We start from the raw sequence: 17,575 nt of genomic DNA, 5'->3' as shown, positions 1-17,575 counted from the left end.
AGCAGTGCAGCCTTTTGCATTTGACTGATGGTGATTTTGTCAAGTTTTAACTGTTTTAAATGTAATTCCAGTGCTTTTGGAATAGCACCCAGTGTGCCAATTACCACTGGAATTACCACTGCTGGTTTGTGCCATAATCGTTGAATTTCAATTTTTAAGTCCTGGTATTTTGCGATTTTTTCATATTCCTTCTCGGCGACCCTGCTATCACCTGGTATTGCGATGTCTATGATTGTAACCTTATTTTTCTCAACCAGTGTGATGTCTGGTGTATTATGCGCCAGTATTTTATCCGTTTGTATGCGAAAATCCCACAAGATCTTGACCATCTGACCCTCGACGACTTTTTCAGGCTTATGTTCCCACCAGTTTGTTGCTGTTTTAATGTTATAATTTTTGCACAAATTCCAGTGGATCATTTGTGCCACTGAATTGTGCCGCATTTTATAGTCAGTCTGCGCGATTTTTTTACAGCAGCTGAGTATGTGGTCAACAGTTTCATCAGCCTCTTTGCAAAGTCTACATTTGGCATCATCAGAGGATTTTTCGATTTTGGTCTTAATGGCATTTGTGCGGATAGCTTGTTCTTGCGCAGCCAGGATTAGTGACTCTGTTTCTTTCTTTAATGTACCTGCTGTTAACCATAACCAAGTTTTTTCACTGTCCACTTTATCTTTTATTTTTTCCAGAAATTGGCCATGCAATGCTTTGTTCTGCCAACTCTCCATTCTTAATTTTATCACATCTTTTTTGTATTCTTGTTTCGTCTGTTGGGCCTTCAATAGATTTTTGTTCTTTACTTCGATTAATAGATGTTCTTGACTTTCTTTTAAATAATCAGCCAGTGCATGTTTTTCTTCTTCAACTATTTGCTTCACTTGTAATAATCCTCTGCCACCTGATTTCCAGGGTAGGTATAGTCTATCAATATCACCACGTGGATGTAAACTGTAGTGCATTGTCATTAGTTTCCTGGTTTTTCGGTCTAAAATGTCCAAATCAGCTTGTGTCCAGTTAACTATACCAGCTGTGTATCTTATAACTGGTATTGCCCAGGTGTTTATGGCCTTGATTGTATTTCCACCATTCAATTTAGATTTCAAAATTTTCCTAACTCTGTTGGTGTACTCTCTCCTGACAATATTTTTTACTTCTCCATGCTTGATGTTATCCAACTGCAGAATGCCTAAGTATTTGTAGGCTTCATTTTTGTTGCATTTAATTAGTTGGCCATTGGGCATTTCAATTCCCTCACACGCAGTGATTTTGCCTCTTTTTATGGATACAGTGGCACATTTTTCCATGCCAAACTTCATTGAAATATCGGTGCTGAATACTCGGACTGTGTTTGTCAATGATTGGATTTCTATTTCTGACTTTCCATAGAGTTTCAAATCATCCATATATAATAAATGCGAAATTTTTTCGGCTTCTTTGGCTGTTTGGTAGCCTAATTTCATTTTTTTTAAGATTACTTAAAGCGGGATCATCGCGATGATGAAGAGAAGAGGTGAAAGTGAATCACCCTGGAAAATTCCTCGCTTGATATTAACCATTCCGTAGTTCTCATTCCCTACTGCCAACTCGGTTCTCCATTGTTTCATCGCCTTTTCAGTAAAGGATGTAATATTTTTGCTAATGCCAGTTGTTTCTAAGCATTTTATGATCCAACTATGCGGCAATGAGTCAAATGCCTTTTTGTAATCAATCCAGACCATATTCAAGTTCGTTTTTCTGTTCTTACAATTTTCTAATATCATTTTATCAATTAGGAGCTGATCTTTTGTGCCCCTGCTCCTTCTTTTGTTGCCTTTCTGCTCTACTGGCAAGATGTTGTTTGTTTCCAAATAATCCATAATGTTATCTGCAATAATGCCTGTGAGTAATTTGAAGGTTGTTGGCAAGCATGTTATTGGTCTGTAGTTTTCAGGTATTGTTCCTTTAGTTGCATCTTTCTGAATCAAGTATGTTTTTCCAGTTGTCAACCATTCATCAATTTGGCCATTTTGTAAAATCTCATTCAGTTGCCTGGCCAATATTGCATGTAAACTGGTCAGATATTTGAGCCAGAAACCATGTAATTGGTCCTTTCCAGGTGATATCCAATTCTTTACTTTTATTATTATTATTATTATTATTATTATTATTATTATTATTATTATTATTATTATTATTATTATTATTATTATTATTATTATTATTATTATTATTATTATTATTATTATTATACGATTGTATCACAGCGGCCAGTTGATTTGCCAGATTTGGCATTGATTACTAGTTGGGCCCCACCCAGGGGCCTAGGACGTCGTAACGTATTTTCGTAATATACGTGCAGATCCAAGCAGTGCAGCTTTTTGCATTTGACTGATGGTGATTTTGTCAAGTTTTAACAGTTTTAAATGTAATTCCAGTGCTTTTGGAATAGCACCCAGTGTACCGATTACCACTGGAATTACCACTGCTGGTTTGTGCCATAATCGTTGGATTTCAATTTTTAAGTCCTGGTATTTCGCGACTTTTTCATGTTCCTTCTCCTCGACCCTGCTATCACCTGGTATTGCGATGTCTATGATTGTAATCTTCTTTTTCTCAATCAGTGTGATGTCTGGTGTGTTATGCGATAGTATTTTGTCTGTTTGTATATGAAAATCCCACAGGATCTTGACCATCTGACCCTCGACGACTTTTTCAGGCTTATGTTCCCACCAGTTTGTTGTTGTTTTAATATTATAATTTTTGCACAAATTCCAGTGGATCATTTGTGCAACTGAATTGTGCCACAATTTATAATCAGTCTGCGCGATATTTTTACAGCAGCTGAGTATGTGGTCAACAGTTTCATCAGCCTCTTTGCAAAGTCTACATTTGGCATCATCAGAGGATTTTTCAATTTTGGCCTTAATGGCATTTGTGCGGATAGCTTGTTCTTGCGCAGCCAGGATTAGTGACTCTGTTTCTATTATTGCTTCTATTATTATTTATTATTATTATTATTATTATTATTATTATTATTATTATTATTATTATTATTATTATTATTATTATTATTATTTCTTTTATTCATTAAGCATGAAACTCAGTGAAGTGAACATTTAAAGATGTGTCACAAATACCATTGACTGCTACTAATGGTTGATATGGTTTGCTGTCAGCGTCCTAGGTATCAACCAAGTATCTTCTTAAAATATATGATGTGCTAATAGTGCAGTTTTTTGCAGTTCCGCTGGTGTTATTGCAGGAAACTGCAATTTCCTGATGTGTTTTATAAAATTCTTGGAAATGGTACCAAGTGCCCCGATGACAATGGGTATCACTGTTACATGCTTCTATTATTATTATATACTTTATTCATTAAACATGAAACTCAGCCAACTGAACACTCAAAAATGCATCACAAATACCATTGACTGGTGCTAATGCCTGATACGGGTTGCTGCCAGCGTCTTAGTTGTTGTTGTTGTTATGTAGCTGGGACTAGCCATACCATCAAATGAAACTGTCTTATGTAATTATAAGTTTAGAAAATGAACCCTACACATAAAACATTTTTACTTTGAAATAAAATATAGAAAACTGATTTTTCTACAGTGCAATCACCTAATATGCTTAATGACTTATTATTCTGAGGTAAGTGACTAAAAGGGCTACTGCTTTATTGACATTTAATTATGGTTTACAATTTGAATTAGAAGTCTGAAAAAGAAAAGAAAAACTGAGTTTCTCTTTGCAAGAACATAATCGCTTTTCCTTTATTCTTTACTTTAACAACTACCTGAAATACATCATTGTGTGAATAAGATTTATCTTATTCATAATTCATAAACATTTTCCCCATCTTTTCCAAGACTGCCATTTCCTTAGCCTTAAGTTTATTTGCAACTGTCTCTTAGAACCAGAAAGTTGATTATTATCAATATTTTCTCTATATTTTTCCAATTTAAAAAAAGCATGCATTGAAATTTTTTATGTTTTCAAGGTGCTGAATTTATTTTCCCCTGAGAAAGATCTAGTTGCTAATACTTTCTAAATGCAGAAATGAATATTTTTTTTATCTTGGACATCTGTATACATGAATTGCTAGAAGCTGGTGATAAGAAATTCTGTTTCACTTTTTCTCAATGTTGCTTTCTCTGGCTTTCATACAAAGAGCTGTTCTATTTTGCTTCTATATTTATCTGCATTATACACATTTTCTGAATTTTTAAAATAAACTTTTAAAAAATCACATTGAAAATGTGTGTGTCTGTGCCCGGCTCTTCGGGAGCCAGTTCGCAAGCGAGCATAATAAGCCCAAGGCCATATTTTGTGGGGCTTATTATAGGGGGAGGGCTTATTGTTTTGGGGTTTATTATTATAGGGATTTACCTTTTAGACCATAAATTATTTTGAATATTGAAAGATTTTCCCATAATTTAACCATTCTTCCAAGTAAGGAATGAAACAAATTTTCCAACACATATAAAGCCAGTTCACTTTACAGAAAAGAAATGTATGGTTTACTAAATATCGGTAAAAAATATTGCTGATTGCAGTAGAAATTCAACCTTTAAAAATTATTTTTAATATGAGACAGTTTATTATTATTATATATATATTTGCATTTATGCATTGTCACCAAATATGAAAGACTGATTCAACCTCTCCGTTGAATTTACAACATTTTTATAAGATAGTTCATTTCAATGATCAAGATGAGAGTGATATATTGCCATAAAACATCTTTTGCCAATTTTCTCTGATACAATATTAGAAACAAACGTAATGTTCTTCATAACTTTCGTTCATTGGGTTTGTGCTTCATGAAAGTCGTGAAATTATAGGCAGACAATTGCATGACTTTTATGAAGTGCTAAAACAAATTGATAACTAAATTACAGTATAAGTCTAAAAATGTTGATCAGAGGATTTGCTATTGGAATTCATAAGACGAAATTCCTTAAGTATCCCTAGCGAAAGATAAAGGATTTGGTGAATCATTAGTGGTAAGCTAGATTTGTTAAAAGAATTAAGTAAGTGACCACTGAAAGTAGTATCAGTCATAAAAGATGATTACATCTTATTCACTGCTGATGCTATCTAGCTTGGTAATGAAATGTCTGCAAGAAAACAACCAAGCTGAGAGAGCAGCAAGGATCCCACAGGTGATACTTGACAAAACAAAGAACATTGACAATTCAAAAAAAAGCACCAGTTTATGAACTAATTTGCATAGTTCAATAGATAATATAAGGGTGCAAATGTGGTGATCCTGCTGGTTTGACAACTGGTTTGCTTTACGTGCGTGTGCACTGCACTCACACACGTGCCTGACACACGCTGCACATATGTGCACAGTTTACAGAGAAATCAGCTTCAGCAGGAGGAAAACAGCTGAGGCGTGGCAATCCACTCTGCCTCCCCTATCAGCTGGGCTTCAGAAAAGGGAATATAGGTGAGTATGCTGGCAGGCGGGCAGGCCGAGCTGAAGTCAGAGTGAACTTGTTCTCTCCCAGCTGATAGCAGGAGCTAGTGGTTCGCCCAAACTGATCCGAACTGGTAGAATCCCACCCCCGTAATGGTATCTTAGGAAGCAAAGAAAGAAAGGATAAGGAACAATAGGAGAGCCAGAAAAGAAATAAACAGCTGTGGGAAGAAATATCCATCTGGTTCAGTTCTAAGCCAGGAGAAAGACACTGGAAACTTTGAGGCTGATTGGAAAGATGATTTAATGATGAAGCAAAGGACATGGGTTCTGGGCAGCTGACCACGTGGAGTTAAGAATGGGGGTTATTTACACCTTCTCTTTGGCTTTGCACTTGAACGTCCTGTTCCTGTGCAAGAACATGTATTCTATTGGCTGTTGTTAGACTCCCATGGTGCCATGTACAAATCATAGAGTTTGTCTAAGCTTGGTTGAAGTTTGGCTATTGCAATGAAGGGGCTTGTTGGGCTATTGTGGCTGAGGGCTAATTCTACCTTTGTTCAGATCCTGCTGCATGGAATTTGCTTATGAATAGAGCTAGCTATCTTTTTATCTCTTAAGTGCTGCTGTGAGCTATTAAGAAAGGTGGGGGCTGCCTTCCAAGAGCATGTTTCTCCATTTCTCATCCCGGCAAATATTCTGCCTTTTTAATATTTCTCAAAATATTTCATTCTTCTAGGAGAGGGGTGAGTGTTAACTTTCTACATAGCTAAAGAAGCAGGAATGTGGCCATGCCAAAAGAGACCAAGAGCAACGGAAAGGATCAGTTACACAATCTAAGTTTGTAGAAACCTGGAATAGGAGAACTTTTTTTTTAAAGAGTACAATGGAGACTGAGGTAGAAAGCACTCATATTCTGCCTGGAGATATTCTTATTGGCTAGTTTCTTTTAGAAAAGTCGATTCTTCTGTTCGCGCAGAGCTAAGATAAAGGTACTTGTGATATTCTGAGTCATGCTGAAATCCATGGTACTTCTATAAAAAAAACTGTAGAGAGATTTTGTTGGCATGGTTTGCTCTTTTTCTATGACAGGTATGTGCATAGTTTTTTCTGGTAGCGTCAAACCACTTGAGCTGTTGGCAGCAATGCTGCCTACTTTGCTAATGTTATCCCATATAGCCTATGCAGAATACAAAAAGCTTTATATGTGTACCTTCCCACAGTTTTCTAGATACACTTATGCTCCAACCTTTAACATTTTTGTTGTTGTTAGTTGTGAAGTCATGTCCGACCCATTGTGACCCCACGCACAACATTCCTCCAGGCCTTTCTGTCCTCTACCATCCTCTGGAGTCAATTTAAGTTCACGCCTACAACTTCAGTGACTCCATCTAGCCACCTCATTCTCTGTCATCCCCTTCTTCTTTTGCCCTCAATCGTTCCTAGCATTAGGCTCTTCTCTAGTGAGTACTTCCTTCTCATGAGCTGGCCAAAGTATTTGAGTTTCATCTTCAGGATCTGGCCTTCTAAAGAGCAATCAGGAATGATCTCCCCTAGGACTGATTGGTTTGATTGCCTTTCAGTCCAGGGGACTCGCAGGAGTCTTCTCCACCACCATAGTTCAAAGGCCTCAATAGTGCTGGAGAAAACTCCTGAGAGTCCTTGGATTGCAAGGTGATGAGACCTGTCAGTCCTAGAGGAGATCAACCCTGACTGCTCTTTAGAAGGAAATAGAAATAACTTGCCAAACCATTTTTCTTAAAAAACAAAAATGTGAGGGGTGGGGGAGGTTAAAAGAGAAAAGCCTTACATTGATACAATAAAATTACAGCACTACTGTTTTAGCTAGCAAGTGTAGCATTACATAGCTATCAATAGATCAAAACAAATCACAAGATGAGTTTTTTTTTTAAAAAAACCAGTAATAGAAGTGTTTTGATACAGAACATGCTTTCTTTTGTCTTTTTAAAAAGGCAATTTAAAAGCTCTTCATTGCTATTATGCTATACACTTAGTTAACACTTAATTGACCTTATTATAAAATGACTATCACTTTTTCTCATGCTAATCATATGACATTTATAAATGTCAACACTTTATCAGGTCTAAGCAGCCCTGCATTTGGTGTCTCTTGTATAACCATCTTTTTCATGTTTCTCTTAGTACATGGAAAAGGGGGAAAAATCATTTAAAAATCATTTTTCAAATTGAGTTCTGAATGTTGTGAACTTCTTATTAATAAACCAAATAATGAATAAACTGACAAACAATAATTTCAAATTTTTGTAACAGATAATAAAAACACTTTAACGTGCTATATTGGATATAAAAATCTTACAATACAATAATACAATAGTAGAGTTGGAAGGGACCTTGGAGGCCTTCTAGTCCAACCCCCTGCCTAGGCAGGAAACCCTATACCGTTTCAAACAGATGGCTATCCAACATCTTCTTAAAGACTTCCAGTGTTGGGGCATTCACAACTTCTGGAGACAAGCTGCTCCACTGATTAATTGTTCTAACTGTCAGGAAATTTCTCCTCAGTTCTAAGTTGCTTCTCTCCTTGATTAGTTTCCACCTTCTTGTTCTACCCTAAGGTGCCTTGGATAATAGTTTGACTCCCTCTTCTTTGTGGCAACCCCTGAGATATTGGAACACTGCTATCATGTCTCCCCTAGTCCTTCTTTCTCTTAAGCTAAACATACCCAGTTCCTGCAACCGTTTTTCATATGTTTTAGTCTCCAGTCCCCTAATCATCTTTGTTGCTCTTCTCTGCACTCTTTCTAGAGTCTCCACATCTTTTTTACATCATGGCGACCAGAACTGAATGCAGTATTCCAAGTGTGGCCTTACCAAGGCATTATAAAGTGGTATTAACACTTCACGTGATCTTGATTCTATCCTCTATTTATGCAGCCTAGAACTGTGTTGGCTTTTTTGGCAGCTGCTGCACACTGCTGGCTCATATTTAAATATCCCTTTCAAATCGTATCCCTTTTATTAACAATTCACAGTTTTGAAATATATGTCTTTAAGTACTTCTGGTGGTACTTTAAAAATTAATTTTGCACATCAGGTTTTTTTAAAATCTAAGGCATTTATTTAAAATTATAAGGACACCATTCATGAATTACTTCATTATTTCCATTCTTAAACTTTTCAATTTCAGAGGGTTTTTTAAAAAAGAAATAATCACTAAAATATGCTGTAGACTCAAACGTGGCATAAACAGCTGAAGCATTTATTGTCTAAGGATAGGCAAAGTTCAGATAGTTTTAGAAAAAGTGCTAAAACAAATTGCTAGTTTGAAGAATGATATTTCATACTTTTCAGAATGAGCAAACAATGTAGTACTTTTAATCTTTACTTCATGGTCAGACCTCACATTCTTTATTTCAGAGAAAACGCCTGTGGCTTTCAACATTAGTTTTACCAAGATAATGAATGCATAATATCCTGGAAATATCATTTGGTCTGTTCACTGTGGTATTGGGACATATGGCTGCAACCCATATATTTTTAGGAGAAAGTCTCATGGAATTCAGTAGAATTTGCTTCCAAAAAGTATTTAGCAATCTGACCTGTAGATTTTCTGATTTTTATATATTACTATATAACACTCTTGGAATACTGCATCCAGTTTTGGTCACCACGATGTAGAAAAGATGTGGAGACTCTAGAAAGAGTGCAGAGAAGAGCAACAAAGATGATTAGGGGACTGAAGCGTAAAACATATGAAGAACGGTTGCAGGAACTGGGTGTGTCTAATTTAATGAAAAGAAGGACTAGGGGACACATGATAGCAGTGTTCCAATATCTCAGGAGTTGCCACAAAGAAGAGGGAGCCAAGCTATTATCCAAAGCACCTGAGGGCAGGACAAGAAGCAGTGGGTGGAAATTAATCAAGAAGAGAAGCAACTTAGAACTGAGGAGGAGAAATTTCCTGATAGTTAGAACAATTAATCAGTGGAACAACTTGCCTCCAGGAGTTGTGAATGCTCCAACACTGGAAGTTTTTAAGAAGATGTTGGATAACTATTTGTCTGAAGTGGTATAGGGTTTCCTGCCTAAGCAAGGGGTTGGACTAGAAGACCTCCAAGGTCCCTTCCAACTCTATTCTATTCTATTTCATCAGTAAATGAACCTGCAGTTTAGAAACACAGTGCAGACAAGCACTTGGTTCAGTAGGCTTGAAGGCCTTGGAAAAGATACTCAGATGCCAGGATATGTCCATAGAAGAGCTGTGTAAGATCAGACAATGACATTCCCTGTGACATTTTATAGAAATGGAAGTTGGATTTTGAAGAAGCAAGACAGAAAAACTATTTAATTTTTTGAATATTGGCATTGGAGAATATTAGTCTTGAGAATAGCATAGATACCAAGAAAACAAACCAATAGATCATGAAACAAATCAGTCCGGTATTCTCATTTGAAGCATAAAATGATCAGGTTTAACATATCATACTTTGGACACATTATGTGAAAACTTTGCTCTGTGGTGAAGTCTACAATTCTGGGAAAGGTAAAAAGGAAAACAAGAAGAGAACAACTAACAGTGAGATATATGGACTTAATTATACTAGCAATGGATGCATCATTAGAGGACTTGAAGGTTGGGGCCTATGCTCCTGGAGAAAAATCCAGGAGTGGGCTGCTGGGGGTTTGCAGGGGTTCAGGAGAACCTCTAACTAAGATTCTGTGCAGTTCAGGGAATCCCCAAATCCCACTCCTGGCCCACCCTGCCCCACCCCTCCCAGAGACCCCACATGGCCCATTTTGGATGCAGGTAAGTGCAGGGCATGTGCAGAGGCTCAGGGAGGGTTAATAACAGTCCTACTGGAAGTTTGGGAAGGCTGGAAATAGCCCTGGAAGGCCGTTTTCGCTCTCCTGGAGGCTCAAGGAAAGCCTCCAAAGCCCAGGAAGGGCAAAATTGCCCTTCCCCCACTGTGGTGCCGGAGGCCAACTAAGCCATGCCCACCATGGCCCTGTCCACCCAGCAACCGGGCAGAGAACCACTTGCTAACATTTTTGAAGCCCACCCCTGGAAAACTCTATTTGGTCACTAAGAGTTGACACTGACATGAATCAGTCATCAGTATATTACAATTACATCCCTCAATTATGAGTCTTAATATATTGAAGCACTTGAGAATTGATTATACATTCCAACATAAACTTGGTTTATTCTTGGTTAAAACTTGGTTTTTGTTTTTTTTTTAATTTATGTAACTCCTATTGAGATACAGAGGCTCATCCTCAGTTTGACCTTTAGGGATGAACAGCCAAAATCAACTTCAATTATATCATCTAAAGACAGCATGCAAGCAAATGCAATAATCACTTAATAACTTAATGCAATATATACAAAGTTATTGAATTCAGTATGTCTGGAGAGTCTTGCTTGGAGCTAGCAGTTCATCCTCTTTCACACACAATTGACTATGCAGTGCCTTAAAGGCACAGCATGTTTTAAAAGCACAGTGCATAGTTAAACAAGCCAAGTTTCTGATCACCCCTGGCCAAAATGCACACATCTTATCTAGCTGTCCTTATCCTACTTTCTTCCAGGCTTTCTCTTCTTTGACCTGTCTATCCAGTGCTTCCACCTCTCAACTCTCCAAGCCTTTATCAGGATGTTTCTCAACTTTGTAAACTTTAAGAGCTGTGGATATCAGCTCCCAGAATTCTCCAGTCAGCATGCCTCTTCCCTTCCCCTTCAATTCTCCCTCTATTTATGTTAACGAGTCTGACATATTGTACTTCTGTCTCCTTTCATTTAGTCCTTTGCATCCAGATTCTTAGCACCTGTTAAACTATCTTAACTTGCATTAGTCTTCACTCCTAGGTCCATCTGACACAAATGACTCTGAGTGGCTTACAATAAAAGAAGTTAAAAATATATTTTTAAAAAAATATCAAAGCAACTGAGCTTCATAAATAACTGTCAACAAAGCCAAGAGATAGGCTCTATCACACACCCAGGGCTCCAGGGCATAAAACCAAGTTTTTAGGTCTTGCAAAAGGCAAGTAGAGTTGTAACTAATCTAATTTCAGGGACAATGATGTAGCAATAACAATATTGCTTTAGCTCTTAAAGATTTCTAAGGTAGGTACTTTTAAGACACATCAGCAGATGAGAGATTTAATGGTTCCATTGTTTAATTTCAAGATCACATTCTCCAGGCTGTCAATTCAACTTCTTTCACCAGCATTAAATTCACTTTAAAAATCTGTCTAGGTGATTTATTATATCTGGATTTACCACATCAACCTGGTACCCTTTCAGGTAAAGACATTTTTTATCTGCAGTGACACCAGCTTCTTAACTCCTTGATGATTGGAAGGAGAAACTACTAAGTGTAATTTGATACAAAGTTCTAAAAAATAAAAATTCAAGGAGGTGCAAAAGCTTTTGCAAAACATTTATTTATCAATTAATTACCTAATGATTAATCAGAGACATCAGCTACTTCATAATAGATAATTTCATTATAGAAGTGGAACGAAACTGCAAGACAATAGTTATAGAGAAGGAGTCATATCCAGTCCTACTACCATTTATTTATATTTAACTCAGATTTATTTTATGCATATTTAAAATAATTTCAGAATATTAAACAAAGGCTGTTGAGTTTAGTCAGAACCGGTGTTAACTATCTTAACTTGCCTTAGTCCTCACTACACACACATACACACACATACACGCACACGCACACACCATAACAACTTCGTTTTAATAACTTCTGAAGCCTTTCAAATCATCATTTCATTTGGTCAAACACTAAAAAAAAAAAAAAAAAGTCTGATTGAATCTGATCACAACATTCAATAATTTATTCCCCCAGTAGCTATCTAGGAGGTGTAGTGATCACAAGGTACTTCTTGTTGTTGTTGTTTTTATTTATTTTGTCAAGTATGTATTAGATAACATGTATAAGTATAAGCATGATTTTGGATACATGAAATGGATACGAATAAAGAGAAACATTAGGACAGGGACGGTAGGCGGGCTGGTGCGCTTATGCATGCGCCTTACAGACCTCTTGGGAATGGGGTAAAGTCATCAGTAGACAGTCTAAGGTTAACGTTTTGGAGGTTTGGGGAAGAAACCATAGAGTCAGGTAGTGCATTCCAGGCATTGACCACTCTGTTGATGAAGTCGTATTTTCTGCAATCGAATTTGGAGTGGTTTACCTTGAGTTTATATCTATTCTGTGCTTGTGTATTGTTGCGTTTCAGCAGATAATTTTACATACTGCACTTAGGTGAGACCGAAGGCAGTGTAGTTCTGAGTTGTCTAAGCCCAAAATTTCAAGTCTGGTGGCATAAGTTATTCTGTTGTGAGCAGAGGAGTGGAGACCTCTTTTCGTGAAATATTTCTGGGTATTTCTAAATAAAACTTCTTTACAGAAGTTTTGTTGCTGCTGCTGCTGTTTTGGAATCCATTCAGATTATTCAGAAAGCAACTTTACTCAGCTTGGGCTGTTTCAGAAGCCTTAAGACTCAATGTGGATATAATCAGAAGCTTTCTTTGAAAAAATTTAAACTTTGCTATTGATGACTGCTGGGAAAGTAATATCGGCTGTCATCTCTGAACATGCTGAATGAAATACACAGAAGAACAAACTCTGCTAAATTTTAGACAAATGGAAGAAAGGGGCTATGCCAATTGCTTTAAATTGTGGCTTCTTTACAAAAAAATGCAAGCAAACTTATTTCTTGGCAAAATTAGATGAAATTTGCAGGTATGCTTGTCTTCTCCTGTCCTCCATTGCATTTAGTCAGGAATCTAAAAATAAGAATCAGTAGCAATATACTGACATTTTGCATAAGATTTTTTAAAGATTGTGTTTCAGGAATGGAAATTATCTTTTCCTTCACTTTAATGTTCTTTTGAGGGGTCTTTCCTTTTTTTGTATGAGTCACAGATGCTCCCAAGTGAGTAATCTATATAATTTCAAATGTAGGATGCAGAACTATTAAAACTTATATAGCAAAAAGAACAAACATATTCAGTCCCTAAATGAACTTTTCCTTTCCTTTCCTTTCCTTTCCTCTCCTCTCCTCTCCTTTCCCCCCTTCCTTCCTTCCTTCCTTCCTTCCTTCCTTCCTTCCTTCCTTCCTTCCTTCCCCTAGTTCTTTATTCATGAGGGTAGATTTCATTGCAAACTTAAGCAATGAAATAGTAGCTGTTATCTGAGCTAGGCTAGTCAGAGGGGGGGGCACATGTAACTAGAATCTGTAATAAAGGTTATAAAATATGATTTATTTACTGTATATACTGTATTTACTGTCCAATCTTACCACTCTAGGTCACATACAACAAAGTGAAATAACCAGAAACATTACAAAAATAGAATATGCCATTAAAAATGCAAGATAAATGTACACACAGACCTAAATGCATGCACTCAAAACAGATAGCACAAATTAATACAAATAACACCAAAATAGGGACAAGGAAGGACAGTGATGGCTAACCTTTTCCAGACCGAGTGCCCAAAACGTGCATGCCCAAACCCACAAAAGCAATGTTCACACGGGCCCTGCACATGCAGGCCCCGTGCTTGCACCCCCCCCTGCATATGCCCCACCTAGTGCATGTATGTGCAGCCCCCTGCATGCACCCAACACATGCATGTGCCCCACCCCAAAACATTTGTGTGTGGCCCCTGCATGTACACACACATGTGCACAAACTCCCTGCATGTGCCCCACACATGCGTGGCAGAGATCCGAAGACCAGCCAGCTGGCAGGAGGCACACACACATGCACAGCAAAGCTGAGTTGGGGCAATGGCTCGCATGTCCACAGAGAGGGTGACACATTCCACCTCTGGCACATGTGCCATAGTTTTCCCACCATGGGGGTAGGGAAAGTGCAAAGATCTAATTTAGGACTTGTAAGCACGTGTAAGTTAGGCATATCCAGTTATAAATTCTTTCCTTAAGATAAAGTTATTTCAAATAATTTTCAAGTGCCGGTCATTACATGGATGACTCCATTATGGTTCTTTGCAACTATATCTAAGTGAGTTTGCCTGCTTGCAACATTCTCCACAGAACTACACAGAATCTTAGCTAGAGGTTCTCCTGAACCCATGAGAACCCCAGCAGCCCACCCCTGTATAGATTACTGTTCTGACCCCCTCCTCTTGTATACCAAGACACTCCGACACAAAGTCTCTTCAAAGATGTTTATTGACATACAGGTTCCACCTTGGCAGCAATCCAGACTGCCAAGGTCAAGATAGCACTCTGGGCAGCAATCCAGCTACAGCGACACCCCTTGGCAGCAATCCAGCTACCAAGCTCCAGATAATTACCTTAGCAGCCAAGGTCCAGGGAACAGATTGACAGTAATCCAGGTAAAATCTTTAGCAGCAATCCAGCCTGCCAAAGTACGACACAGATCTGAGCTTCTCCAACTCCAATGATCAGTTGATTCCTGCAAAGGGTGTGTCCACAAGCAGTCCCTTTATAGTCTGGAGAGGAGTCTAATGATCAGCAGCTGAGAGCCATTACCTCCGGTAATTGCTCAATTGCTCCTTACGCCGGGTAGCACGTCGGTAACGAGCATCTAATAGCTCACTGCTGTCTGACTCACTGTCCTGTGACTCCTCTCCACTGCTCCAAGGCATGACATCAGGAGCCCCCTTCCTTTGGCTTTCACCACTGCTCCATGCCTCAGGCGCCCCCTGGTGGCCAACCAGCCTCTCTGCGCCCTGCTCAGCATCGGAACCCTGTCCAGGGTCCCCCACCTCCTCTTGAGCCGACTCAGAGGACACCTCGCTGTCGGAGTCTGGTGGCAGCGGCACCGGCACCGGCTGGGCCACAACACTATCCCTCACCGCAGGGCCCTTCCCCCGGGCCTGACGCTTGGGATGCGGTCGGGAGGGAAAACGTCCATGATAGGCCCGCACCAAAGCTGGAGCATGCACAGCCGTCGCATCGGTCCAGGTCCCACCGTCCGAGTCCTCGTCCGCCCAGTCGACCAAATACTGGAACCGACCCTTGAGCCATCTCGAGTCACGGATCCGGGTCACTCTGTGCAATGGCCGTGCATGCACCTCAGGCGACGACGGCAGGGGCGAAGAGGGATGTCGGAGAGGACAATCCGACCGCTCAGGGATCAGGAGCGAGCGATGGAACACCGGGTGTACTCGCATTGAGCGCGGGAGGGTCAGGCGATAGGCCACTGGATTGATAACGGCCTCCACAGGGAACGGCCCCAGATACCGGTGGTCCAACTTCCTCGTAGGCCGGTGGGACGGAAGATGCCGCGTGGACAACCACACGCGATCACCCACGGCCAATTCCGGCACCGCACGGCGAGACCTGTCCGCCACCCTCTTGTAATCCTCCTTCGCCTGATTCAAGTAGCGGCGCACCATCTGGTGAACCGCCTGAAGCTCAGAGAGGAAAACCTGCGCTGCGGGGACCGGAGAGTCCATGGGGGTGAGAGGGAAAAAACGTGGGTGGTACCCGACGTTCGCCATGAAAGGCGTCATCCGTGTGGAGGAGTGCTGCGAGTTGTTGAACGCAAACTCCGCCACGGCGAGGTACTCCGCCCAATTGTTCTGCTGCTGGTTCACGAAGCAGCGCAGATATTGTTCCAGAATCCCAATCACCTTCTCCGTCCCTCCATCGGTTTCGGGATGGTGCGCCGAGGACAGACAAACTTGAACGTCAAGAGCGGCCATCAGCCCTTTCCAGAACTGGGCCGTGAATTGTGTACCACGATCGGAGACGACCCGGTCAGGTAGGCCGTGCAGCCGGAACACGTGCTGGATGAACATGCGGGCGGTGGCGCGGGCTGTCGGCAATCTCCGGCAGGGGATGAAATGCGCCATCTTGGTGAGCATGTCCACCACCACTAGGACCGTAGTGAAACCGGACGACGGAGGCAGTTCCGTCAAGAAGTCCATGGACACAGCTCCCCAGGGTCTGTCCGGGGTCGGCAATGGCTGTAGCAAGCCTGGAGGAGCTCCCGTCGCTGATTTGGCCTGTCGACACTGCACACATGACGTGACGTACGTCTGCACGTCGTGTCGCAGGCGAGGCCACCAAAACGTACGGGAAACCAGGTGCAAAGTTTTGAACAGGCCAAAGTGTCCCGCTGCCGGAGTGTCATGACATTGGGAGAGAACCAATCCACGGAGTGGTCCTGCAGGCACGTAGAGCCGATCCCGATACCTCAAAAGGTCCTCGTCAAAGGTCCACGGGGATGTTGGCCCTACCTCTGCCCGCCGTTGTTCTACCCACTCGTCGTTTCGCTGCGCATTCCGTATCAACGACCGTAAATCCACGGGTTCCTGGATTGCAGCGAAGGACTCGACGGGTAGGACCGTCCGGGGGGGCAGTGAGTCAGCAGGGTCTGAGTACTCCGGCTTTCTAGATAGGGCATCCGCCCTCTGGTTCAAGGCACTGGGGATATACGTGACCTTGAAGTGGAACCGGGCAAAAAACAGAGACCACCGGATCTGGCGCTGATTGAGCTTCCGGGCTGTTGTCAAAAACTCCAGATTCCGATGGTCTGTCCGGACTTCGACCTGATGCCTGGCCCCCTCCAGGTGATGTCGCCAGGCTTCGAACGCCGCCTTGATAGCCAGCAACTCCTTCTCCCAGATGGTATAATTGCGCTCGGAAGGATTGAGTTTCCGAGAGTAATAGGCGCAAGGGAAAAGGGTGCCATCAGGGGCGTGAGCCTGCAATAACACCGCCCCCACCGCGATGTCGGACGCATCCGCCTCGACTACAAAGGGGCGATGGGGATCAGGGTGTTTCAAGATCGGCTCCTTTGTAAAAGCGCGCTTCAAGGCCACGAACGCTTGTTGTTCCGTGGACCCCCAGTGAAACGGCACTTTCTTTTGCAGGAGCCGAGTGAGGGGCGCGGTCAAGAAAGCAAAGCCGGGGATGAAGGACCGGTAGTAGTTGGCAAACCCGAGGAGTCTCTGAACGTCTTTCATCCGTCGAGGAGATTGCCAACTTCGTAATGCCTCCACCTTGCCTGGCTCCATCGCAATTCCTTCAGGGGATATACGGTGCCCCAGGAACTCGATGGTGGTCTGCCAGAACTGACACTTCTCCAGCTTGGCAAACAAGCGATGCTTTCGAAGGCGCTGCAAGACCTGACGCAAGTGCTGTTGGTGATCCTTCCGAGATGTA

This window comes from Natrix helvetica (assembly GCF_964273705.1).
Source record: "Natrix helvetica genome assembly, chromosome: 1".
Lineage (NCBI taxonomy): Eukaryota > Metazoa > Chordata > Lepidosauria > Squamata > Natricidae > Natrix > Natrix helvetica.
The sequence above is the reverse complement of the archived record's forward strand: the minus strand, read 5'-3'. Positions refer to the sequence as shown.